A 14156-nucleotide genomic window follows, 5' to 3' on the forward strand; every position below is an offset into this window, starting at 1 on the left:
GCTTGGCGTCATTACCTCCTCGGTGCAAGACACACCATCACTGTAATTACGGATCACAGAAATTTGCAGTATTTAAAGACGGCCAAAGCCCAATCTTCACGACAACTCCGATGGGCTTTATTCTTTGCAGAATTTGATTTTATAATTACCTATCGCCCTGGCTGCAAGAATGGCAAAGCGGACGCCTTATCCCGGATTGGCATGGAAGAACCCAATTTGTGTTTAGAACCTGTGCTGATAATACCTGAACAAAGAATCTTAGGTTTGACTTCATTGCAAACCATCGAGGATGTTGAAACTCGAGTCAAACTACTTTTTGACCCTTCAGCCTTACTGGAATGGACTCAAAAGGGTCCCCACTTCACCGTTAAGGATAACTTACCGTACTTCCAAGAGCGGTTATTTCTGCCAAGTAAGGAATTGCAAGAACTAGTTATTGCTCATTATCATGAATCGTTAATGGAAGGACACCCTGGTATCGCTAAAACGGAAGAAAAGATCAAACGCCAATTCTGGTGGCCTTCTTGGAGAAAAGACATAAAGTCTTTTGTGATGTCTTGCGGAGTTTGCGCCCAAAATAAAGGTCAAAGGAACAGGCCAGCCGGCCTACTTCAACCCTTGGAGATTCCACCGGCACCTTGGCACACCTTGTCTATGGACTTCATTACGGACCTGCCTCCGTGTGGTGGTTACAACACTATCCTAGTAATCGTGGATCTGTTCTCCAAAATGGCCCACTTTATCCCTCTAAAAGGATTGCCTTCAGCTTCCATCCTGGCCAAGGAATTCCTGGAGAATATAGTTCGAATACATGGTTTCCCTTCCGTACTAGTCTCAGATCGTGGAAGTTAATTCATTTCCCATTTTTGGAGGAAGTGTTGCCAACTAGCACAAATAGATGTGCGATTATCCACCAGCCACCACCCCCAGACCGACGGACAAACCGAGAGGACAAATCAGACTCTCGAGCAATATCTTCGGTGCATGTTGCACCAATCCGAGTACAATTGGAAAGACATTCTTTGGATCGCAGAATATGCATACAACAATTCTATGCATTCCGGAACCGGTCAAACTCCTTTTTATACTTTGTATGGTCACCATCCTCGAACCTCTGACCTAGATCCACCTCTGACTCTGGAAATGCCCGCAGTAAATCATCTGCATTCCACAATAACCCGAGCCTTCAAAGAAACTACAACTCATTTACAGCAAGCCAAGAAAAAGTACAAAGAAAACGCTGATTTGTACCGAAGTAAAACACCTCCTTACCAAGTAGGAGACCAGGTTTGGCTAGCAACTAGACATTTATCTCTCAAAGGCCCACAGACTTTCAATCCCAGATTCATTGGGCCTTACCCCATCAAAGCCATAATCAACCCAGTGGCCTTTAAACTGGATTTGCCTTCCAACATGCGTATTCATCCCGTTTTTCACGCATCACTTTTGAAACCGGTACAACCAGGAACCCGACTGTCCAAGCCTCCAGATCCTATTCAAATTGATGGGGAATTAGAATTCGAAGTGAAAGACATTTTAGACTCCAAAATGTTAAAGTCAAAACTCTTCTATCTTGTTGACTGGAAGGGTTATGGACCTCATGAGAGATCGTGGGAGCCTAGTAACCATATTCACGCACCTCGATTAATACGAAGGTTCCACCGTAGATTCCCGAACAAGCCAAAACCCCCGGAGGAAACAACCTTGGGAGGGGCCTTGTGGGGGGGTACTGTCATGATGCCTACCTCCAAGGAGCCAGGTCCAGCCCAGCAACCCCAGAGGCAGACATCATTTTCCCCAAGGACGTCTCAGCGGGCCCAAGTTGGGGCCTTTTGGACACAGTCCTGGCGCCTTTGGCACCAGGCTCATTCTGGACCCCAGTCCTGGCGCCTTAGGCGCCAGGCTCATAAAGCAAGACATGCGTGTAAGTGTTTTAATGTGCACTTACCTGAAGCAGACCGTGCTGCTACATCCAGGCCCTCTTGAGGACTGAATGGGACTACTTTATCTTTTGGACTACTTTATCACTCGGGTGTGGTCTGAGGAAGAATACATACCTGAGTGGAAGGATACATACCTGGAACTACTTTACAGGCTATTTAAACCACACCCGAAGAGCAGCACATGCTTCGCGTTGTTCTGCATCTAGCAGCTGGACGCTCACCGTGTTTGCTCCTGCATTCGGACTTCTGCCACGCCTGCCAGCACCCTGATCACCTACAAAGGAAGAGAAAGAGAGAATAGGAGAAGGAAAAGACTTTACCTGCAAGATCCGCATTCCGGAGTCAGCTCGCCGACGATCCTGCAAAGGAAGACACTCAATTTAAAAGCACATCGCATCGACCGCCGCAGCGCCGCATTCCACTCACCTTCACAGGGCGCCTCCATGTTCAGCAGCGATCACCCGGATTTGCAGCCACGCTTCCACGCCTAGGGAGAAAAAGACAAGAGCAAAGGTGAGAGGGAGAAGGGAATGAGGAAACCTAAACCTCCATGTTAAGACTTACCTGTTGGGTCATTCCCTCTTCATTTCGGGCCCGCGCCGCATCCAGGCGTTTCCGGACCCCGGCCCCTATGGAGAAAAAGACATTAGCGTCAATGAGCGAATGAAAAGACATTACCCAAAAACGCTCATCAAGACTTACCGGATTTCTACAGGGATTGCACCTCGCATCTCGGGTCGGTGCCTTTTCCCCGGCATTCCGTACCCCGGCCCCTATGGGGAAAAAGACATTGACATTAGCATATTGATGCAAGGACAAAAGGGGAACCTTTCAAGGAACTTACCTGGAAGCCAAGCAAGTTTGGTTCTCATAAAACCAAGAATCCAGTGAAGTAACTGGATACCAACGCGCCCCTGCATCAGAAGCAGGAAGGAGAGCTCGCCCTTCAAGACCCTAAGAAGGATACTTTTGCAAGCCGGACAAGCAGGAGTTGGGAGTCCGGTCCAGTCCATCTTCTGAGCCCCGCGCAACACCTTAGAAGAGGTCACAGCAGCACAATCCTGGCCAGCGCCTCCGTGGGAGTCAGGTGAGCGTAACAGTAACTGTGCTGCGTTTTGGGCAGTATACCGCCAAATATGGAGTTGCGATGCAACTATGTTTATGCCTCGTGTGGCCAGCTGTAATAGCACCGGCTGTAATAGCGCCGGCTGAATTTGCGACAGATTATTTATTTGCGCCAGATGTTTTTTCGCACCATTTTATGGTCCGACAGAATGGCATGGGCATCGCTAATTCCGTTACCGCCACTTTTACGGGTTACCGCCGGACTTGTGATGAGGCTTTAATCTTTACATCTGCTTTGTTGACTACTCGGGAGCCACAAGTTAGGCTGTGGAAAAAATGAAAGCTTGGGTTCGTAACCCATCTATTTTACATCTAATTCAACAGATGCATCTTGACACTACTGTTTCTGTTAGGCTTGATATGAATGAAACAATATTCGCTGAGGTTGCTACTAATCGCAGTGTTAAGCAGGGATGTGTGCTGCCCCGCTGTTTTACAATATTTATGTGGCAGAGATAGGTGATTTCCTTGGAAAGTGTAGACACCTTCCCCCTAAAATTGGTACCAGCACCCTTCCCTGGCTTTCATACACTGATGATACTATTCTCTTGGACAGAACCCCTATTGGGCTTCAGCAGAGCATTGATATGCTGTCACTTATTCCAAAGGAACTATCTTAAAACATGATGGGCCTCATTACGAGCTTGCCGGTCCGGATACAACGGTACCGGTAAGCTTGCCGGTACCGTTGTATCCAGACCGGCAAACTCCGAGTTGTGCTCGCGGGTGCCTTTCATTCCGCCAGGGCTGACTTGGTGGAATGAAAGGCACCCGCAAGCACAGCATGCCTGTAGCACAGGCACCGTTATGAACGGTCCCGGTGCTGCAGGCATCCCCATTCCCATTGAGCTCTACGGGGCTCAATGGGAATGGGGATCACCTGCAAAAGGGCAATTACTGGGTCCAGCAAGGCCAGAATACCCCGGTATTTGCTCATTCGCGGGTGCCAGACTTTCTTGCAAGGGTACCTCCAACCTTGGAATGAGGGCCACTGTCTCTAAGACCAAGATTATGACCATTGAGAGTCAATGCAGGGCTAAGTCTCGCTTTGTCTGGAAAATTGAGGGCACTGTGGTTGAAATAGTGGATGCCTATATTTATCTGGGAGTGTTAGTTAATGCTCTTCTCTGCCGACTGTCCCTTACGAATTATGTTGTCCCGAAAAGAAATCTTGAGGTTACCACAATGTGTGCTAAATGAAGCAATCTGTTGTGAATTTGGGCTTATTTCATTGATGACCCATTGGAGGATTTCTAGGAGTACAATTTATTTGAAAATTCGGAACCAATCAGACACTGATTCTCTGTATGCTACATTTGCGGACATGTTGAATGGCTCAGTTGTACCTAAGCCCCATTTCAAGCTATATATGAAGGAAGTAGCTCACTTTCACAATGCCATTAACTTTGAGATTGAGTTCTAAGAGTAGATGATTGGCATGACGCGCTCTGCCTGAAAATGTTGGTGATTCTAAATAGTTATTAGTAAATCATAAATGCAAAAGATGCAACATGTAATCATTTAATGTCCTCAGGCTGACATCCTCCTCTTTTGAGGACATTAAATGAATTACAACATATGATTACATGTTGCATCTTTTGCATTTGTGATTTACTAATAACAATTTGGAATCACCAACATTTTCAGGCAGAGCGCGTCACGCCAATCATCTATTTTTAGAACTGTATAACTTGTAGGTGCTTATGGGGTGCACTTACTTCTTGATTTTGGCGACGCAGCCGGCCACAATTTAAAGGACTAGTGATCATAGCGCACTCTTTGGGGATCTATACCCATACTTTCAAACTTAAAGAGATTGAGTTTTCTATTAAATTGAGTATTTGACTTAAGCAAATGAAAGCTAAATCCTTGCTTTGGGATAGAAGAATGTTAATTGACAAACTCTCCTCAAAATCCACATTGGCAGAATATGCTAAGCAAGGCTTTCCATTCCATTATCCATGTTCTTATATTATCAAATCACAATGTTTTGCACGCATTCATTTTATTACTAGACTAAGGTATAATCTTTTACCTATCAATGTGGTATGTGGTGCATGGGTGACGATTCCCTATGATTAAATCATTTGTAGGCTCTGTAATCTTGAAGTGGAGACTGCTAGGCATTTATTCGCCTCTTGTCCTCTTCTCCACAATAGATATATCAGGGCCTATGCTTCATTTGTAAATGAGATATTTTTTATTCAAACAGATCAATTTTTGGGATATGACATTTTCAGGAGCATCTCTTGTTATTACTTCATCTGTGTATTTTATCTAGTAGGAACTGAAGAAAACTATTTTTAAAGCCTTGTCTGAAATGTGTGCTGCTCCTTTTTTAAGCAATTGTGGTGATATTCTCATGTGTATACTATATTTTATTGTTTTAATGTAATGATATGAGATTTATGTTTACAAATTTTGATAATTGTTATGTGTTTCACTTTTATATGGCTGTGTAAAGACCAAATACACAAATAAACAAAATTTAAAAAGTGAATGGTCGGGGGGGGGGTGGGGCGCTGTTGCGCACGGAACAAAATGGCGGCTTCTGTGTAGGCTCCGGCAGTGACCTGTGCCACAAAGCCTTTTTACAGCATTTAAACATTCCGGTTCGGCAAGATTTTTAAGGGACATAAGCATCACTCGACTAAGAAAGGCCACACGAAGTTTGGGCGTGAAAGGAAAAGCGATTCCCGAGATACGAGCTTGGTATCAAACGAGGCAAGGCGAGGCACGCTCACCCGGGACTGAGAGGAGGAGCTCGGCGCTGGAGCGGCTGTAGTTTAGGAGACGTCGGAAACACTGAAATAGTTCCAACATAGGAGGGTGTGTCGCGGGCACACCGATCCACATGGTGAGCCCCGCTGACCCCCCCACCGCCTACACACAGACGACACCCCGCCGCGGGAAGACAACATCCGAACACCGCCAGACCCCCCGGAGGAGAAGAGAGGCCGTGCAGCCTGTGTGGCGTGTCCCCACTCCCGACGCTGGTGCCGCGGACAGAGCCGCGAGGCAGCTGAGAGGTGAGGAGGGCGGGCGGGTGATTGCCACTCTACCGGCGCGCGCCCCCGGGGACTGTGAGGGGGAGCGAGCTGTCCCCTCCCGCCCTTTCAAGTGGCCTCATTAACGCCGATGTTGAGGCGCAAGTCTGAGACATAAATTAAACCTATCTAAGTGAAGATCAGAACGCACCCAGTGAACACGGTGGTTGCAAAGGATCTCGTACGCAGCTAGTACACGGACCGCCACACAAGGGAAAATAATGATAAGGAGGCACTTATAGCAGAGACTATGGACAACTTTGCTTGCAGTAAAGGCACAGGCAATCACACGAAGGGGAAATAATGCATGTGAATCGCACATAACATTGCCTGCCCTACCACAGAAGGGATACTAAACAGTAGAGGACCCAACCAATGGCAACCCAAAGGGAGAACCATGGACGACATGGAATGATGCTACTGCACCAAGTATGAGGGGTGGATAGAGACTACCATAGTGAACTGTGAACAAGCAAAACCCTGATCAACCTTTAATACCCTGGCCCAACAAAGACACCACACATGTAACATCGAGACCCCATACTAGGTGCACATAACAGCACAGTATACTGAGGAGATGCACCCCGTGATCACTATATAGAAGCTTCATCGGTGGAAGGCGCCGAAGTATTCCTCGGCCCAGAGACAAGGCCCAAAGGCTTTGGCCCAAAAAGGAACAAAGGTAATATCGAAAAATTTACAACCACAATGCAGAAAGGCTACGAGCCCCAAGGAGGGGAGACAATGCTAACGCAGGCTGAACAGACCCCCACAGCCTCCATGATGGACCCTCAACCGGTGTTCCAAGCTATGCAACAGGGATTTGCGTCATTGACAGACAAGCTAGACGGAATCACGGCGAGTGTTGCAAGTATCAAAACGCAGCTCGACAAGACGACGGCTCGTATGACAGAGGCAGAAACCAGAATATCAGGGGTGGAGGACAATATGGAAACATTAAAAAACACAGTATCCACAATGGCCATTGAACTGGGAACAGTGAAAACTAAATGTGAATATTTAGAAGCGAGATCTCGGAGAAATAACGTTCGAATAATAGGTGTTCCGGAAGGACCAATTAAAGGGTCGATGGAGAAAGCGGTGGAAGACTTTCTGCGAACCTTGCTCGGAGAACCAGGATGGTCACCGGTCTTCATGGTGAAAAGGGCGCATAGATCCGCGGCCCCAAAACCGAAGCCCGGTGCGTACCCCAGGCCCATCATAGCTCGCATACTTAATTACAGGGACAGAGATTTGATCCTAAAAATTGCGAGTGAGAGACAAGAGCTGAAGTGGGTAACCAGCACAATACGTATCTTTCCAGACTTCACCCTGGCGGTTCAGCAGGAGAGAAAGCTTTTTCTGGGAGTCAAAAAGATGCTACGAGAACAGCAGGTGCAGTACGCCATGCTCTAACCCGCCAGACTCAAGATTCAGCATCAAAATAAACCGTTTTTTTTCACATTCCCTGAGGAAGCTGCAAACTTCATAGAGACGCATATTCCCCTGAATAAAACTTAATTCCAGAATGAGAGTAAACCGTTAAGGGAAGCCTGAGGCAGCTTCGCAGACATTATGCCCAAATAGAAAACAGAACTGGCATAAGAGCGAGCCCCAAGGTGGGATTCACATGCCACCATCGTCCGGAAAAAAAAAAAAAAAAAAAACATGCTCAAATAGGGGAAAACATGATGCAAATATCGACTCGGAGATGTCAAAATAAAGGAGAGTAACAAGTCAGAACTGGAAGCAACAAATATAATTAAGGAAGGCTTGGGCACGGGAAACGCCGCAGTCCCCCCTGTAGCAAGTGCTCGAGATGATGTTGGGGAGGGAGGTGGGAGTGAATCAAAGCACGGTTAAAGTTTGGGGAACTGTGAGGGGGGGTTGGGGCATGTTCGGGAGAGTTTGGTTACTGTTTTATAAACCAGGGTGTAAACCCAAAAAGCACACAGGATCTAGGCACTGATATATTAACGCAGACAGTGCAGACGCAACAAGATGCACAATATGGCAAATACCTTATAGATAATGGATAAACCCAACACCGAAAGTATCAATGTTCTGAGCTGGAATGTTAGAGGGTTGGGTTCTAAGATCAAGACCAGGAAAATCATGGCATACCTTAATAGACAAAAGGCTGGGATAATTTTCCCCCAAGAGACGCATATAGGGCCTCGACAGGGTGAACAACTGATTGCAAATTGGGGCACTCATCAATACTTTACAACCTACTACACTAGAGCGAGAGGGGCGGCAATATTAATACATAATATGCTTCCGTTTGTTTGTAAAGGGTATGAATGCGATCCTGAAGGGAGATATGTCATAGTACATGGTACACTCTATGATAAAGAAATTGTGTTTCTAAACCTATATGGCCCAAATATTGATCAGCCGGAGTTCTACTCCACAGTGTTTGAAAAACTAGCAAGATATCCCACCGCCCAGGTGTTATGTGGGGGGTATTTCAACACAATTCTCGATGTACAATTAGATCACACATCAACACAAGCCCGAACACTTACTAAAGCAGCACAGACAATACTCACACACATGTCAAATTTGCAATTATGGGATGTATGGAGAACATTAAACTCAGGTGGAAGAGAATACACATACTACTCAACAGTCCATGATATGCATTCAAGGATTGACTTATGGCTAATAGACATGGAAAGCATGGCCAGGGTAACGAAATCTCACATATACCCCGGAACTTACTCCGACCACTCCCTGATACAATTAACATTGCAAATCCCAGATAAGATCAGTCCGAGACCGCCATGGCGGTTTAAACCAGCGGCCCTAAGGGACATAGTATATAAAGAATCGATGACGCAATATATGCAGAACTACTTTGAGATCAATGAACACTCGGTCTCCACCCAGGCTATACTGTGGCAAGCATTCAAAGTCTGTATAAGGGGTCAATCGATATCCATCGAAGGGGGAATCCTCAAAGACATTAGGGCTAGGCTAGAGAGGCTCGAGACACAACTAACATCACTGCAAACCCAGTACGCCTTGGCCCCAACTCCCCAATTAGGTGCTGAAATTAAGACCAAGCTGGAGGAGTACCGAGAAGCGGCGGATCAGGAGATAAGATACTTTGATAGACCCATAGCAGCGCGCAGATATGGGGAGGGCGAATGTCCTGGGAAACTTTTGGCCAGTACAGTGCGTGGAGAAAGGGGATCTACTAGTATACCCTATATACAATTAGAAGGTGGTGCGATAACCACAAACCAGAATGAAGTGAAAGACACATTCTACAAGTTCTATAAAGAATTATACTCCCCCCAGGGCAAAGTCACAGACATTGAGATAGAACAATACCTCTCCAAGATACCGACAACGCTTATTGCAGAATCGACTAGGGAGGTATTAGAGGAACCCATAACTGAGGCTGAAATATATGAAGCAATAAAAGCTCTCCCCAATGGAAAGGCTCCAGGCCCAGATGGGCTTGGAGCGGAATTCTATAAGGAGTTTAGTCAAATCCTAACTCCCAGACTACATGCTGTCTGGAAGGAAGCCCTGGAAATAGGAGAACTCCACGAAACCGCCAGGGAAGCAATAATTACACTCTTAGTTAAGCCTGGCAAACCCCCCGGGGAATGCAGATCATATCGCCCATTATCATTAATAAACACGGACGCCAAGATCCTAGCCAAAATATTAGCAACAAGACTTACACCATGCATGCCATATATGGTGCATGAAGATCAGGCCGGATTTGTAGTGGGTAGATCTACAGCCACAAACATCAGACGATGCTATCATATAATGAACTCTATACCCACCACAACTCAAGGGATAGCGGTATCACTAGACATGAGAAAAGCATTCAACACTGTCTCTTGGCCCTTTCTATTTGGAGTATTACGAAACTATGGGTTTGGCCCTAAATTCATAAAGTGGATCCAGGTCCTATATACATGACCACATGCGAGAATCAGAGTGAACGGAACCCTCACGGACATACTCGAGCTGCTGGGAGGTACCAGACAAGGCTGCCCGCTCTCCCCCTTACTTTTTGCCTTAGTCATAGAACCATTGGCAGATATTCTCAGATCCCGTTACAGCTCGTTTGGGATATGGCTAGAGGGAAAGCTACAAATTATAATGCTGTACGCGGACGACATACTATTATATTTAAAAAAAACCCAGAGAGAATGCTCTGCAAGGTCCTGGCAGAAGTTAGGAAATTTGGTGAATACTCGGGATTGTGCCTTAACCCCCATAAATCAGAAATATTCCTGCTTACAGACGCCACATTGCAACCCCGAAACCTTCATGGGCTTATATGGAGCCAGATACATATAGTGTACCTGGGCGCACACATAGCCAGAACGGCTCAACTAGCCCGTGCTTTAAACTACACAACTCTAGGGGAAGCACTATGTGCTAAAATGAAACGTTGGAATGCACTCCCAATATCAATGGCTGGGCGGATAGCCTTAATCAAAATGGTGATATTACAAAAACTCTTCTATCTCTTTAGCACGGTCCCGGTGTGGCCCGGCCATGCTCTGTTCACCAAAATCAATAGCGCTTGCATAGCTTTCGTTTGGGGTGGGCACCCTAGATTAAGCTGGAAAATCTTGACAAACACATATCCAAAAGGTGGACTGATGGCCCCAGACATAGAACTCTATTATTTGGCGGCGCAGGCATACCAAGTAGCCAAATGGGCCACAAGCTTTCTTAACCCTACTGACATATCCCCGTCACCACAAGAAAGAGAGGCGATAGGGGCGCTACAGAGGATAACCAGACCCACACCGAAGCAATACAACACGACCAGCCCCTCCAAAGTTACAATCACGGCATGGTCCAGAATTACTGACATATTTTGTACCAGTAAACTATATCACCCGAGTATGCCAATATGGGGAGACCCACACACACACCATTCAGTATTGAATGTGAAACAGCGAGACACTAGATCGTTAAGGGTATCACACAGTGGGGTCAATTGTTCTCAGATCAAAGCTTTGTACCGTGGGAAGACATCAAGGACAAGCTGGGTGATACACACACGCACAAACAGCAATACCACAAGGTTGCAGCACTAACACAAAGTATCTACCCAACGTTTCCAGAGGAACCGGAAGTAAACATGGCACTAGGCTATATATTCACAGGAGGAATTCAGAAGATCACTGCTTCTACACTATACAAAACTATAATACAAACACGACCCATGGTAACCCACACTGCTAACGGGAGATGGGAACAAGACCTAGGGCAGCTGATAGATGATCAGGAATGGTCACGAATTTGCGCACTGACTAAAGAGATATAACTCGAGGTTTAAACTGATACACTATAAAATAGTGCACAGGACGCACTACACGCCATTAAAGCTTAAGCAAATATATCCCACATTGAGCAAAGCCTGTCCAAGATGTAATTCTGAAAATGCTAATATATTTCATATGCTATGGGACTGTACCAAATTGAGAAACTATTGGTCGGAGGTATGTGAGGCTCTCGACAAGATGGCAGACCAACCGGTGGTGTGGTCGCCAAGGACCTGCATGCTGGGGGCAGAAGGGAAACTGAATCCGACATGGCGGAAACTACTAAACCTGAGCCTACTTATAGCCAAGAGGGTCATATTAATGAGATGGAAGAATACACATCCCCCCACAATAGAAGACTGGAACAGAGATATGGTGTGGATTAACGATACTGAAGAGCTATATATTGATTCCGTAATTCCACAAAGCAGACCCAGAAACATATGTTCACGTTACAAGCAATATCTGGCTGATCTAAGAGAACAAGAAAACCTGATTATAGAAGACAATAAAACTGTATACGTAATATGTCTGTATAACCGAAAGTTGTCAATGTATGTGCATAGCCTGTGAGCAATATACATAAAGTTTTAAAAAAAAAAAAGTGAATGGTCGTCATTACATGTTTGCCGGTGCAGAAATAATGTGCAGAAATAAAGTTTACCGGCACGTTTCCGCACCGGCAAACTAGAAGTTTGTCGGTGGGGGAGCTATTTACCTCCAGCCAAGAGCTGGTGGTAAGTCAGGCACCCCATCAGCAAAAAACAGCCGGTATTACCGGGAACAGGTATTACCAGTGCCGGTAATACCGGCAATCCCCTCATGGAGTCCTATGGGACTCCATGAAATGGGGATTAATGACCCTTGCCGGCACTTGGAATATGACGGTAATTCTGGCAGTCCAAGTGCCGGTAACAGTAATTCCATCTGGTGGTATCCCGCCAGGTTTCTCGGCGGGTTACCACCAGACTTGAAATGAAGCCCATTGTCAGCAATTTGATGTTTGATGTGTCTCATAGGTATCCTTGGAGTGAGTATAATGGTTTTTTGTGTGGATACAAGAGCTTACATGCCGGTGCTTGTAACCCACATATGTGCATACATGTGCAACACTGCACACAGGGGGCTGATTGGACTTAATGCTGCATGCTTCAGTTTCTCCAACGCTTGCCCCTAGACAAACTATGGGCAGTGAGTGCACATCCAAGAGTGACTGAGCAATTGAAGAGTGGGCAGAGAATGTCCTCCTGAGGGAGTGATCGGTATCTGCCTGCACCTTGAACACACAGGCTCTAATAGCCAGAGGCGTAAGAATCTTGCGCCCAAGAACAAGCTACATCAACAACTCTCCTACACAGCCCCAAACAATTAAACGCTTACAGGCCCATTTTGAATGGATTATTTTTCTCCAGACAAAGCAAGGCAGGAAGTTGGAAGTCTGCTCTTTGCGTTTCTCCGCTCAATTCAGGAAAAAACTACACTGTCTCGGAGCACATAAAAATCCAGGTGGAGAGGCTGGGTCCCATATAGATTTTGCCAGCTTTTTAATGCCATGTAAAAGAGACAGAGCAACAGGGATCGCTTTAATGAAGGCGGTCATGTTTGTAAATGATGGCCATCTTTACAGATCACTGCTGTGCGCTCATGTTTGCACAGAAGAGATACATTTTCACTCTGGGGCAGATAATGGCATGGGAACTTGGGGACAACCTAGGTTCCTGTAGCATTTTCTGCCCCAGGCAAAACATTACTAAAATTCCACACACCACAGATGTTGTATGTTCCGCATTGAGAGACAAAATAAAAATTCTCCTATAAGCAGTAAACAGAACATGAATCAATCTAGAAAGTATATAAGGTCATGGGGAGTGCAAGGGACATTGGAACACCAAAGTAAAATAATACACAAATTACAGCTCCACGTTTTTCCTATATTCTCTGGGAACGGAATTCATTTGTATTGTATAGGTTGCTGCTGAAAGTTGTCATTGAAGAAAGGGAAGCATCATACATGCCTCTGCTCTTGCCATGGAACGCCATGATCTAAAGGTTTCATAGCAAAGTGAACCTTTGAGATAGCATTGAAATGGGACCACATTGAAGTAGAAAGTTTCTGGAAAATGTGTTGAGCAAAATAGAATTATTTCATACCTGATCATTTTCGAAATCACATTATGCTATTGCCTTAAACATCTACTACCCAGCAGTGAAATTGGCTAGAACAATGGGATACATGTGTAGTTGATGGGTTACTAGATCATTAGTCTGTAAGATACCATTAATTGATAAAGTAGCGGAAGAGGATACATTATGGTTTCTTTTTTTCAATGCTTATTTTTTTAATTCTGGAGGCATTTTCCCCAGTGCTATCAAAATATATAATGTGCAATTAATTGTTTTCCCATTTCTTCCCACAAATGAGTTGCAACCTACTGTGTTTCCAATAAACTCAAACAAATGTGTATTGCTGCATATGTGACATGTAAAGCAGCAATGTCACAGGCTCAATACAAGTATTTGAAACAGACATATTTTCAACACAAGACAAATATTTAATGATTTTGCTATAGCTTTAACTTCTCATTTTGGCACTAGCTTCACCCTCCGACTTTGGCTAACATTTGGCTCTAATTCCCTTGAGTAACCTTGAAAGGCCATGGATCTGCTTGAGTGCAAGTTTAAGAAACAGATGGTCTTGGTTTTATTCTGGAGTTTCACTCACGCTGCAGAAA

At 45.3% G+C, this 14156-nt stretch overlaps 1 protein-coding gene across 1 annotated transcript in view; it reads left to right on the top strand.

Annotated features, from left to right (window-relative positions):
* The window catches only part of LOC138468504 (serine protease 55-like), a 292779-nt gene that overhangs the window by 173709 nt on the left and 104914 nt on the right, over positions 1–14156 (top strand). The gene's annotated exons all lie outside the window — the stretch shown is intronic.

Source organism: Ambystoma mexicanum, chromosome 4q (assembly GCF_040938575.1).
Source record: "Ambystoma mexicanum isolate Mex_15411 chromosome 4q, UKY_AmexF1_1, whole genome shotgun sequence".
In the NCBI taxonomy this organism is placed as follows: Eukaryota; Metazoa; Chordata; class Amphibia; order Caudata; family Ambystomatidae; genus Ambystoma; species Ambystoma mexicanum.